The sequence below is a fragment of the Podarcis gaigeae genome (assembly GCF_964106915.1).
Source record: "Podarcis gaigeae genome assembly, chromosome: 7".
Lineage (NCBI taxonomy): Eukaryota > Metazoa > Chordata > Lepidosauria > Squamata > Lacertidae > Podarcis > Podarcis gaigeae.
In genome coordinates this window covers 7,211,052-7,221,890 of record NC_139683.1, presented here as the reverse complement: position 1 = coordinate 7,221,890, position 10,839 = coordinate 7,211,052, and the positions used below count along the sequence as shown (strand labels likewise).

At 46.1% G+C, this 10,839-nt stretch overlaps 1 protein-coding gene and 1 long non-coding RNA gene across 2 annotated transcripts in view; one reads left to right on the top strand and one right to left on the bottom strand.

Annotated features, from left to right (window-relative positions):
• LOC310849354 overlaps positions 1 to 10,839 on the top strand; it is a 561,267-nt gene that overhangs the window by 55,329 nt on the left and 495,099 nt on the right. The gene's annotated exons all lie outside the window — the stretch shown is intronic.
• Positions 1 to 10,839, bottom strand: part of KCNK9 (potassium two pore domain channel subfamily K member 9) — a 103,936-nt gene that overhangs the window by 13,171 nt on the left and 79,926 nt on the right. The gene's annotated exons all lie outside the window — the stretch shown is intronic.

Here is a 10,839-nt window from a genome sequence, read left to right as displayed (position 1 = left end):
GGGAAGGAGGGGTGGCTGCTCCTAGGTGGAGCTACCCATCACAGGTGGACTTTGATCTTTCAGATTTCAGTAGCACGCTGTGCAAGCCCAAAAATCAGCTCACATACTCCACTTCTCACTTTCTGTTCTGTTCAATTCACTGCGTCATAGTTGCAATGCCCTGCTGTTCCCCACTAGGTTCAATGCCCAGCACGGAACAAGTCGCCCTGCCCTAAATCTTCCTCTGTACCCATTCCAAATGCCCTACACTTGCCTACTATAAAGGAGAAATAGAGCTGTGTATCATCGCTGAAAGTCTCATGGCACCCAAAAACACTCCCCAAGCATCACCCGCTGAAGACAACCATCCAAGTAGAACTGGAACCACTGCAAAACAGTTCTGCTCACCCCCAGCTCGGACAGCTGCTCCAGAAGTATACCATTGTTGATGGTATTGAAAGCCACTTAGAGGTCAAGGAAGATTAACAGGGACACATTGCCCCGTCTCTCTTCTGACAGAGGTCATCATATAAGGCGACCATGACCGTTTCTGTGCCAAAGCCAGGCTGAAACCCCGATTGAATTGGATCTAGAAGATCAGTCTCCTCCAAGAGCACCTGGATCTGGTCAATGGCCACCCACTCAAGTACCTTACCCCCAAAAGGGAGGTTAGCAGCTGACCAGTAATTACTTAGGTTCTCAGGACCTATGGATGGTTTCTTGAGAAGTGGTCTTATCACTGCCTCCTTCAAACAGGCAAGAACCACCTGCCTGATATTGCTGTATCATAGCAATATGATATTGCTATATCACAGCAATAGTAGTGAAAAGTGATCTGTTAACTAGTGGTAGCAACAGCAGCTGCAGCCATAAATCCATGCCAAGATCTCCTCCTCCTCCATTTGCAGGATATGAATGCAAATTGTCTGCTGCTGATTTCGCTTCCCTTTGAATTCACTTTTTCAGGCAATATGGGACCCACACTGCTATTCAAAACCGGAATGGAAGAAGCTTCGCAAGCATTCTTCATCGTCATTCCATGGTAATGGAAATTCACCTTCCTTCGTGGGGCAATCTCTCCTTTTGACAATAGCATAAAGCTGGGGGTGAAGGGGGGTGAATTATGCCAAACCCTCATGACTCAGACATTTCTTATGCTGGCTGCGGCCTGAGATGGCAGATAACGACAGAGGAATAATTGCATCTAAAACTTAAAACAGACGTATTAGGAGCGGGAGGGTATGGTCATGACTGAGGCAACACACAAACTGCTTTTCCTCCAGGGAAATGGTGGCAACGAGTGACGTAGATCTTAGGAATAACTCCAGTGATCCTTTCAGCATGCTGAATTTTCCTTAGCTCAGTTGTACTAGACATTTACAAGGCCATTGTATGTAGACTGTGTATCTGAAGCGTCTAAGCTGCTCTTGACTCAGGTTGCCCCATCATCTTCAGTCATGGTAGCAGACAAGCCCTTTCAGAAGCAGCTAATACTGTCATGGTCGGAGGTAGGAATTAACATGTCAGTTTGGGTTTCTTTCTTTTTCTCCTTTTCCCAGTCTTCAGTTAATCTCATTTCTGCATTGATTTGCAGTTTATGCATTGTATTAGGTCAAATGGTTTGCAACAATTATTGTATTAGGCAAAGCTGCATTTTAAAAAAATAAAAAAAAATGTGTATATTGGAGAAAATTCACACTAAAATGCTGGTGAATTTTCACGACTTAAAAAAATCCACGCAGTGGAAAAATAAAAGTAAGATTGGGGAAATGAGAAACTGGAAGAAGCCAAAACTGACAGATTAGGCCTAAGTCCCGTTAGTAAATACTGCAAACAGTGCATCCAGTTCTCTAAATTGGAGTTCGGCATATTATATACACACCCAGAAAATGACTCCACTCCCCATTAACATCTCTTTCCATGAGCGGAAATAACGAAAGTTGTCATCAAATCTTTTCTAAAACTGACTTTGCAAGTAGGGGATCTGTTACTGCTGAATAGCTACCATCATTTATGTTTCTTTCATATTGTTTACAGACCTACGCATCTGCACCCAAAGCAGCGTACAGTTAAAATCAGTGAAAACAACAAAGGTCAATCAACAAAATGAACACTAAAAAGGACTGCTACAGAACAAAAATTTTGCGAGGCAAATTTTGAAAGAAGGGCCCTACAACATCGACCTGGAGGAGTGTTCCAGAACTGCAGCAAGAACATCCAAAAAAAACCCCTCAAATCTGTTATACAACATTGTAGACTACTTGGTAAAATCCTCATGGCATTTGCCGCTTATTAAGTGGGGGGTTTCTTGACTGTCACAATAGTTGGTGGAGCCTCAAGACTACAAACTCCATGGTTCAGTGTTACTATGACCAAAATATTGTTATGGGTTTGGGGGTGGCAGACTCCCCTAAATTCCTGGACCTAGTAAGTGTTAGAATTTAATCAAGGATTTGGGTGTTAAAATATAAACCAGGTAAGCTTCCTCATGAGAGGTGAGCCATTAAGAAAACAAAGGAACGGTGATGGCCCATTAAGAAAGCTAAGGAGAGGGGGCTCTGTGCCAGATGGCAAATGGGTGACACCTCTCCTCAGTTTGAAGTTAGTTAGAAGACAAAGCCAGAGTTTGAGGCAGATGTTTAGAGCTGGCTGTGATGTGACCTGGAGGGGGGAAAGGTTTCAGGTTGGTAAGCTAGGAAGAAGGTCGGAGTATGATTGATTTCTGCTTGAATCCAAGGCTGCACCTATGGGAGAAAGAAGATCCTTTGGGGGGGTTAATGCTGTGAACCCCTCCACCACAGGCTCAGGTTGTATATATGTGCACATAAACAATATTACCGTAAAGAGACCATAGTCTCTGCTGTGCCTCATTTGCAAAAGGAAACCCCTGGAATCTCACACCACTCAGAGATTGGGGTGTCACGCAACAATATGCATCCACAGAAATATATGATACCTGTGAATGTAACAATAAATAAGCTAATTTTGAGCATATGCAACCGCAAAACGAGCAGCTGAAAGCCAAAAAGAGCAGATTGATTTCCTGCAGCCAAAATGTTGCCTGGCTGCCTCTAGCCTTATTGCTATGCACTGGACCACACCAGCAGATGTGAATAAAGTTTAAAATAAGTGTAAAAGGAATCGTGCTCCTGCCCTAGCCGAGACTACAATCGCCTCCCAGAGATTAACAGCACGAGCCACAGGCCTCTTCTTCTCTCATCAGCTCTATCAGGTCAGGCGCCTGTCTTCCCTTTTTTTAATTCTGGAGGGTGGAAGGCCAGGCTGCAGCACAGCACAGCATGACTCAGAAGAAGGATGGCTGCTTCAGCTTGAAAAGTTACCCCCGGCACAGGTTTGTCTGCAAGTAAATCAAGTCGACTTAGCTAAATGCCTGTCAGCATATCAAGCAGATGGCAGTGAAGAGGCAGAGTTGAAAGGGTCACCCAAGAAAGAGAGAGGGGGAGATGGCCACAGAGTCAGCAAATTCCTGTCCCTGTGGAGAGGTGAGCGCGGGCTTCTCCTTGCAATCACATAGGAGGGAAAAGGTATAAGGGAGGTGACTTTCCTTCCATAGTATGATTCACCCTGACGTCATAAGGTCCCAATTCTCAATCCAGGACATGCATCTGCACTCCAAATACTTGAGAGAGCTATGGCCATCCCAGCTCATTCCAAAAAAAGCTTTAATACAAATGCTACAATTAAGAAAATACAGTGGACACTCGGGTTGCGAACATGATCCATGCGGGATGCACATTCGCAACCTGCAGCGGTCGCAACCCACGTCTGTGATTCGATGTTCTGGTACTTCCGGGTTTTGGCGGTCCGCAACCCGAAAAAAACGCAACCTGAAGTGGCTGTAACCCGAGGTATGACCGTAGTGGAGAAGAATTAGAACAGCAATCTTTTGCGCTGCTCACTTGCAGTAAGATGCACTGAGTGCAGTGGGCTTTCTAAGTTAACATGCATAGGACTGGGCCACAACAGTGTGGTTTGGGGCATATCTACTCAGAAGTAAGTCCTATTGAGTTAAGTGAGTCTCACCCCCATTGTTTGTGCAGGATTGCAGCCCATGTCAGAGAAGTGTGCTTAGGAAGAAGGTAAGTGTCCGCTTTATATTCAGTTATTCTATCTAGATCAGTATCATCTACACTGAATGGCAGGGTTTCAGACACAACACATTTCCAGTCCTCCTTGAAGATCACAGAATTGTAGATCTGGAAGGAACCCGGGGGTCATCTAGTCCAACCCCCTGCAATGCAGGGATCTCAACTACTGGGGATTGAACGCGGGACCTTCTGCACTCAGAGCAGATGCTCTGCTACTTGAACTGAAGGAAATCAAGAGATCTCAGAAGGAGAAATCTGCAGGTGATTCCACATCAGACTGCGATGGGAGGGAGATTAAATATTTGAATGCTCGCCAATATATATTGCACATGCAAGACCATCGGGGAGCAAGCACAGGAAATAATGCACGTTTGAATGCACAGCAGATCTCAAACCTCCACCAGCACCACCTGCAGTCTGAAGAGTTTCAGCCAGCTTTCAGTCATCTGGTGAACTTGTCCGCTTGCCTGCATCCTCCCTGCTGAATTTGCTGAATCTGGGCTTATGTTTTAGAGGGGAAAGGGTTCAGAACTCGGCAGGCTCTGCTACACAGTTATCACATCACATCCAGCCTTATGTCTTATTGCACATGCTGAGGGGATGGAATCTGTGTGTCCTTACGGCACTCCTCTGTCCCCATTTGCCTCTGCCAACCCGCCTTAGAAACTGTCCAGAGTATTATATCACAAGACATACAATGCCTTGAACAAGACTGCAGCCTGAAAAGGCAAACTGGCAAGCAGAGATGACCGAAGGAAATAACTCTTCTCTAGTTTACACCAATCATGCCTCCTTGGATTACACACACACACACATACACACACACACACACACACACTGCTCACTTCACTCTCCAACCCCTCCCCTTGCAGCTTACAGAAACCCCTTCCTCTTATGACAGTGAAGTTCAGTTGTGAATGACTCTGGGGTTGCGGCGCACATCTCGCTTTACTGGCTGAGGAAGCCGGCATTTGTCCGCAGACAGTTTTTCCAGGTCATGTGGCCAGCATGACTAAGCCGCTTCTGGCAAAACCAGAGCAGCGCACGGAAATGCCATTTACCTTCCCGGCGGAGCAGTACCTATTTAGATAACTACTTGCACTTTGATGTGCTTTCGAACTGCTAGGTGGGCAGGAGCTGGGACCGAACAACAGGAGCTCACCCCAGGATTCGAACCGCCAACCTTCTGATCGGCAAGCCCTAGGCTCAGTGGTTTAGACCACAGCGCCACCCGAGTCCCCTTCCTCTTATAGATTGTCCCAATTGTGCACACACCGCTCCACCTACAGATCACCCAAACCTGAGCCCAGGAAACCTGAAGAGGAACAGACAGGACAGGCTGTTCCATCACCATGCTGCAGTTCTTGTGGCTGCCTGCTGGTGGCCACGCAAAGTGCAGCATGATGACATCCTTGCAGTTTTACTATATAGCTCCAGCTGCGACAAAACATGTCTCCCCCATACCTATACAGCCACAGCTTTTGGGGGTGAAGTAAAAACCTTCCAACTGTTTTGACTTCACACCCAAAGGCACACTCCTCTGTTGACTCTCAAGACAAGACGGATGCCAAACTAATCCAGCTTTCACATCAAGCATTTTACTAAGTAAAAAAATTCCATCCAGCAGACCTAAGTTTGTTATTGGTGTGAGCTTTTGTGTGCATGCACACTTCTTCAGATACACTGAAACAGAAGTCACCAGACCCTTATATATAGTGAGAGGGTGGGGAGGGGTATTATTCAGAAGGGTGGTGGGAATGGGTGATTGGCTGATAAGTGTGGTAAACCTGTTGACGACTGTTAAAGACTGCAATTGGTCTTACAGGAAAAAGCAAGGGTTGAGATGGCTAAAAATAGCTTTATCGTGTACAATGAGATAATAATCCAATGTCTCTATTCAGACCAGGTCTCTCCATGGTTTTAAGTTTGGTAATCAGTTGCAATTGAGCAACTTCTCTTTCCAGTCTATTTCTGAAATTATTTTGCAATATGACAGCTACTTTGAGATCTTGTATAGAATGTCCTGGGAGACTGAAGTGTTCTCCTACTGGTTTCTCTGTCTTGTGATTCCTAACATTTTACTAAGAAACCTCTTTGGAGCCACAAAATTCCCCTACATATTGCAAAGGATTTGGGACCACCATTTAGAGTGCACCTTCAGTTTGCACAAATGAGACCAGCAACAAAATGCTGTAGTGTGGAGTGTTCCTGTTCAGGTTTCCAGCCTGCGATCCATGCTTTTTTCCCATTCCATTTTGCCTTTCCTCTCCACAGAGCATGCCCAGTTCTCAATGGGATGGGTTTTGGGGCTGGTTGAGAGGGTCCCCTTTGTGTTTTTTCCCAAAGCTGTTTTGTGCATCTGCAATCCTTTAAGATCCCCGGAGACCTCTGACGCTTCTCCCACGCACCATTTGTGCTGTTTTGGCCATGTAAGGACTGTTGACTGAAGATTGAAACACTACTACCCTTCGAAATCCATACTTGAATGAACTTTGCGGTGCCGTTCTCCAACCAAGTAATTTGCAGGCTTTGAGCATGCATCAATGCATCAGTGAAAATGATTTTTAAAAATATTGGGGGAAATTGTATTGGGGGAAATTGCTTGCAAACCTGTGTAGTAGTCAATGTTGCAATGTTGCATGCAATAACGTTTCTGTTATCCTAAAATTGTTGTTGTTTAGTCGTTTAGTCACGTCCGACTCTTCGTGACCCCATGGACCAGAGAATGCCAGGCACCTCTGTCCTCCACTGCCTCCCGCAGTTTGGTCAAACTCATGCCGGTAACCTCGAAAACACTATCCAACCAACTCGTTTTCTGTCGCCCCCTTCTCCTTGTGCCCTCCATCTTTCCCAACATCAGGGTCTTCTCCAGGGAGTCTTCTCTTCTCATGAGGTGGCCAAAGTACTGGAGCCTCAGCTTCATGATCTGTCCTTCCAGTGAGCACTCAGGGCTGATTTCCTTCAGAATGGATGCGTTTGATCTTCTTGCAGTCCATGGGACTCTCAAGAGTCTCCTCCAGCACCATAATTCAAAAGCATCAATTCTTCGGCGATCAGCCTTCTTTATGGTCCAGCTCTCACTTCCATACATCACTACTGGGAAATATCCTAAAATACTGGTGCATTTTCATTGGGACCTTTAATTCACAAATGGATGTAGAAATATGGAGAAATTAAGATTGGGAAAATGAGAAATGAAGAGAAACTGATTGGATAGATCTGCCTACCCCTGCACATCCTGAATCTAGTGTACTGTTGGCATGGCAGACGAACATCAGTCATATTGTTCTGCCCATTGCTTCTGCCCATTGCTGACGTTCACCTTGAGAAGCCCCCGAGGAGCCCTCAAGGATCCCCAAGATTCCCTGGAGCACAGTTTGAAAGCCTGATGTTATGTATGAACTGAAATTCCTGGAATGTAAGGGTTCCTCACAGCAATCCCTGGGGAAATCTGTAAAGAGCTTTGCAGAGCCTGCCATTAGGAAGTTTTCCTTACATACAGCCTACGTTGAATTTCTCTGCTCAATTGCATCCCATTACCCTTCGCTATACACCGCCCTACATCATTGCAGAGTCTCTCCATTTTTGGTATTAAAAACCCTTTTCCAGCACTGTCAGAGAGTCGTTATCTCCTGCCTCAGGCAGAAGCCTCCTAGTCCAGCACTTGCATTCGTAAAAAAGATAGAAAGCTGCCTTAAAGCTGTGAGACCATTGGTCCATCTAGTGCAGAACAGCTGGGAAAGCTCATACCAATAACAAACTTAGTTGGTCTCTGAGGTGCTGCTGGAAGGATTTTTTTTATTTTGTTTCGACTATGGCAGACTAACACGGCTACCTACCTGTAATCAGTATAAAGCAGTTTCCTACATTTCTGCAAGGACTTCATCCGCTACAAGTTGTGGTCAAACAAGTTGGAGACAGGGAGTGGAACGGAGAAAGGAATCCCCATCATTGTGGCCAGCTAAATCTTATGAAATCTCCCACTCCATTTCCCCCACCTTCCGATGGAAAGAAAGCATTCCGTCCCAGCTCTAAACGCTGCACTGATCCAGAGCTCAGTATGCACGGAGCCCCACATTTTCATGGGGAAGTATTCAACCAAGCAATCCCTCCATTTGCAATCTGAAGTGGTACAACCAACCAACAGCTCTTTGTCGTAATGTAGCAAAGAATAACATTAGCCTTTGCTGACACAGTAATTTAAGGCTCTCTCACATTCTGGCAATTCCCATCCTGCAGAGTTTTCATCCTCCCCCCCCCCCCACTACACTTCATAGGAGCTTTGCATATCTCCTGCAAGAGGAGCAACTCTATTTTCAATGAAATTTCAAGGGAAGAAATTCCTTTTCTGGGTTTTCATTGGGGGGAGTGAACAACTTAAAAAGAGCAAAACTGTGTCAGTTCAGTTGTGTCCCCCTCCCACTTCTAGGCTAAACAATAATAATCTCTTCAGTCTTTCCTCACACACCCTGCTGTCTTCACCCTTGAGCAACTGTGGCTCCTCCGAATCCTTTCCTGCCTTTTGGGATTTTTTTCAATCACCAACTGAGGGTCTGAACAGGCATCTGTGAAATCCTGCTCAGGAAGAGGCTAAGATGAGGATGCTCAAAGCACCAAGCCAAGCCACTGCGGCCAAGGAAGTAAATCTGTCTTGTTTAAATTGTGGAAATTGATCCACCCATCCCAGTTAGCCATTTTTACAGCAATTTGTCTCATCAATAGGCAGCTGCAGTTTTCTACAAAATAAGCCCATTTCTCTGTTGTTTACAAAGAGCAACCTTCCTCGATGCCAGATTCTGACATATGCATCCCACGGTAAATTTACAAGAGGCGGTGGAGCTAGGCATCCCATCTTAAACGTTCTGACTATGCATAATCAGGGAGATCCATCATTTTTGTTTCCTGTGCACTGGAGGCCCAACGTATGAGCCTGTGTGAAAGATCCAGCACTTTCAACAACTTTGCGTGGATCCCTGAGGAAAACCCACCCCCAAGGCCAGCCTTACCACACTGTGATCAATGAAGCTGGGAGGAGTACATTGACCATCTCCAGAAAGGAAAGATCACTTACACTCTTCCATCTCTGGCTTCTCCCTATCCACTGGACAAGTCAAAGGCTATGTACACCAGGGGTCCTCAAACTAAGGCCCGCGGGCCGGATAAGGCCCAGGGGACTCGTTTATCTGGCCCGTGGCGACCCCCGCTGCCGCCACCCGCTCTTACCAGCGCTGCGCTGCACGACTGCCCACTTCCGGGTCAGAGGAACACCAGAAATAGCTTGTGTGCATGTCCAAGCGTTATTTGGCATGCACAAGCGTTATTTCCAGTGCACATCCAGGTCGGAGGAGGCCCGTGCACATGCGCACAAGCTATTTCCGGTGCTCCTCCGACCCGGAAGTGCGCCAGAAATAGTGTGTGCGCACGCGTGTGGGCACGCGCTGCCCTGCCCTCCAGCCCACCGCGCAATTGGCGCTGGAGACACTGGCCAGAGGTGCGGTAAGTTTGCTGGCCCCTGATGTAAACACTATAAAGCACATTCGAAGCGCATCACTTTCCTCAAAGACATCTGGGCACTGTAATTCACCCCACACAGAGTTACAATTTGCAACAGCCCTAAACAAATTACAGTGCCCAGAGGGTGACAATGCTACCTCTTCCCCAGTATCAGTGCTGCCCTTGTAGAACTTAGCAGAGAGGAGTATGGAGACAAAACTAGAATGAGGTGGCTCTGTTTGAGCTATGGGCATTCCAGCCACCACTTTGATTTGAAAGCAATAACCTGGCCAGTTGGTTTCAGTCCCTTCTTCACCAGCCTGCAAAAGGAAGCCTGCAATATTTCAGTGGAGACTATAATATTTGTTCTCATAACTGGTTAAAGATGGTTCTGAGTGTGTCTGTGTCATCCACACACTGAATGGCACAACCCCACCACCACAAGTCATTGCAAATGACCACGCCACATCCCAGCCATCTCCAACCTGAAGCCCTCCAGATGTGGTTATGACTACAGTTCCCATCTTTCCTTACCATTAGCCACACTGACGGGCTGATGGCCATTGCAGTCCAAGAACATCTGGAGGAAACCAGGTTGAGAGAGGCTGGCATAATCAGAAAGGGACCGTGAAAATAAAGCCAAGAAAGCAACAGCCCTGGGGCATGGTTCTGTGGAGGTTGCATCTCTTCAGAATACAGTTCACCAAGTGTGCCAGCAATTTTCTCTGCTTCTTGTGGCTTATTATTATGTTTTCTCCTTTCATGCTTTGAAATCAAAAGCTCCCTTTCCAGGCTTAGTGCAGTTTGTACCATGCTATATTTGCCTCCAAAACTCAATTTCCTTGGAGGGGTTTTGCAGTTGTTTGATGAAGCTGCTTATCAGGGTACACAAAGAAATGGCAGTCATTTCCGACAAGCCACACCATGCTTCCAGTTACCAACCATTCTGTAGCTGAAGGGAGGGGGAAGAAAACATTTTCTGAGCCTTCCAATCAGAGCAAAGACAGGGAATATCTCTAAATTTTAAACCCTTAAGTATTAAGAAGTTGGTAATTGTAGGACTCGGCCTAAACTCACATGGCTCAGGCAGTTCCAAATGCCCAGAGGTTCTTGCACAGGCTCTAAAAAAAAATTACTTCAAGCCATTCCTCATTCTTCTAGTCTGCCTCTGAACCCAGAATCATTACAGTCAGGGAAGGAAATATGCAGTTGGGTCCAGAATAATACTGTTGCAGGATTCGAGTAAACACTTACAATT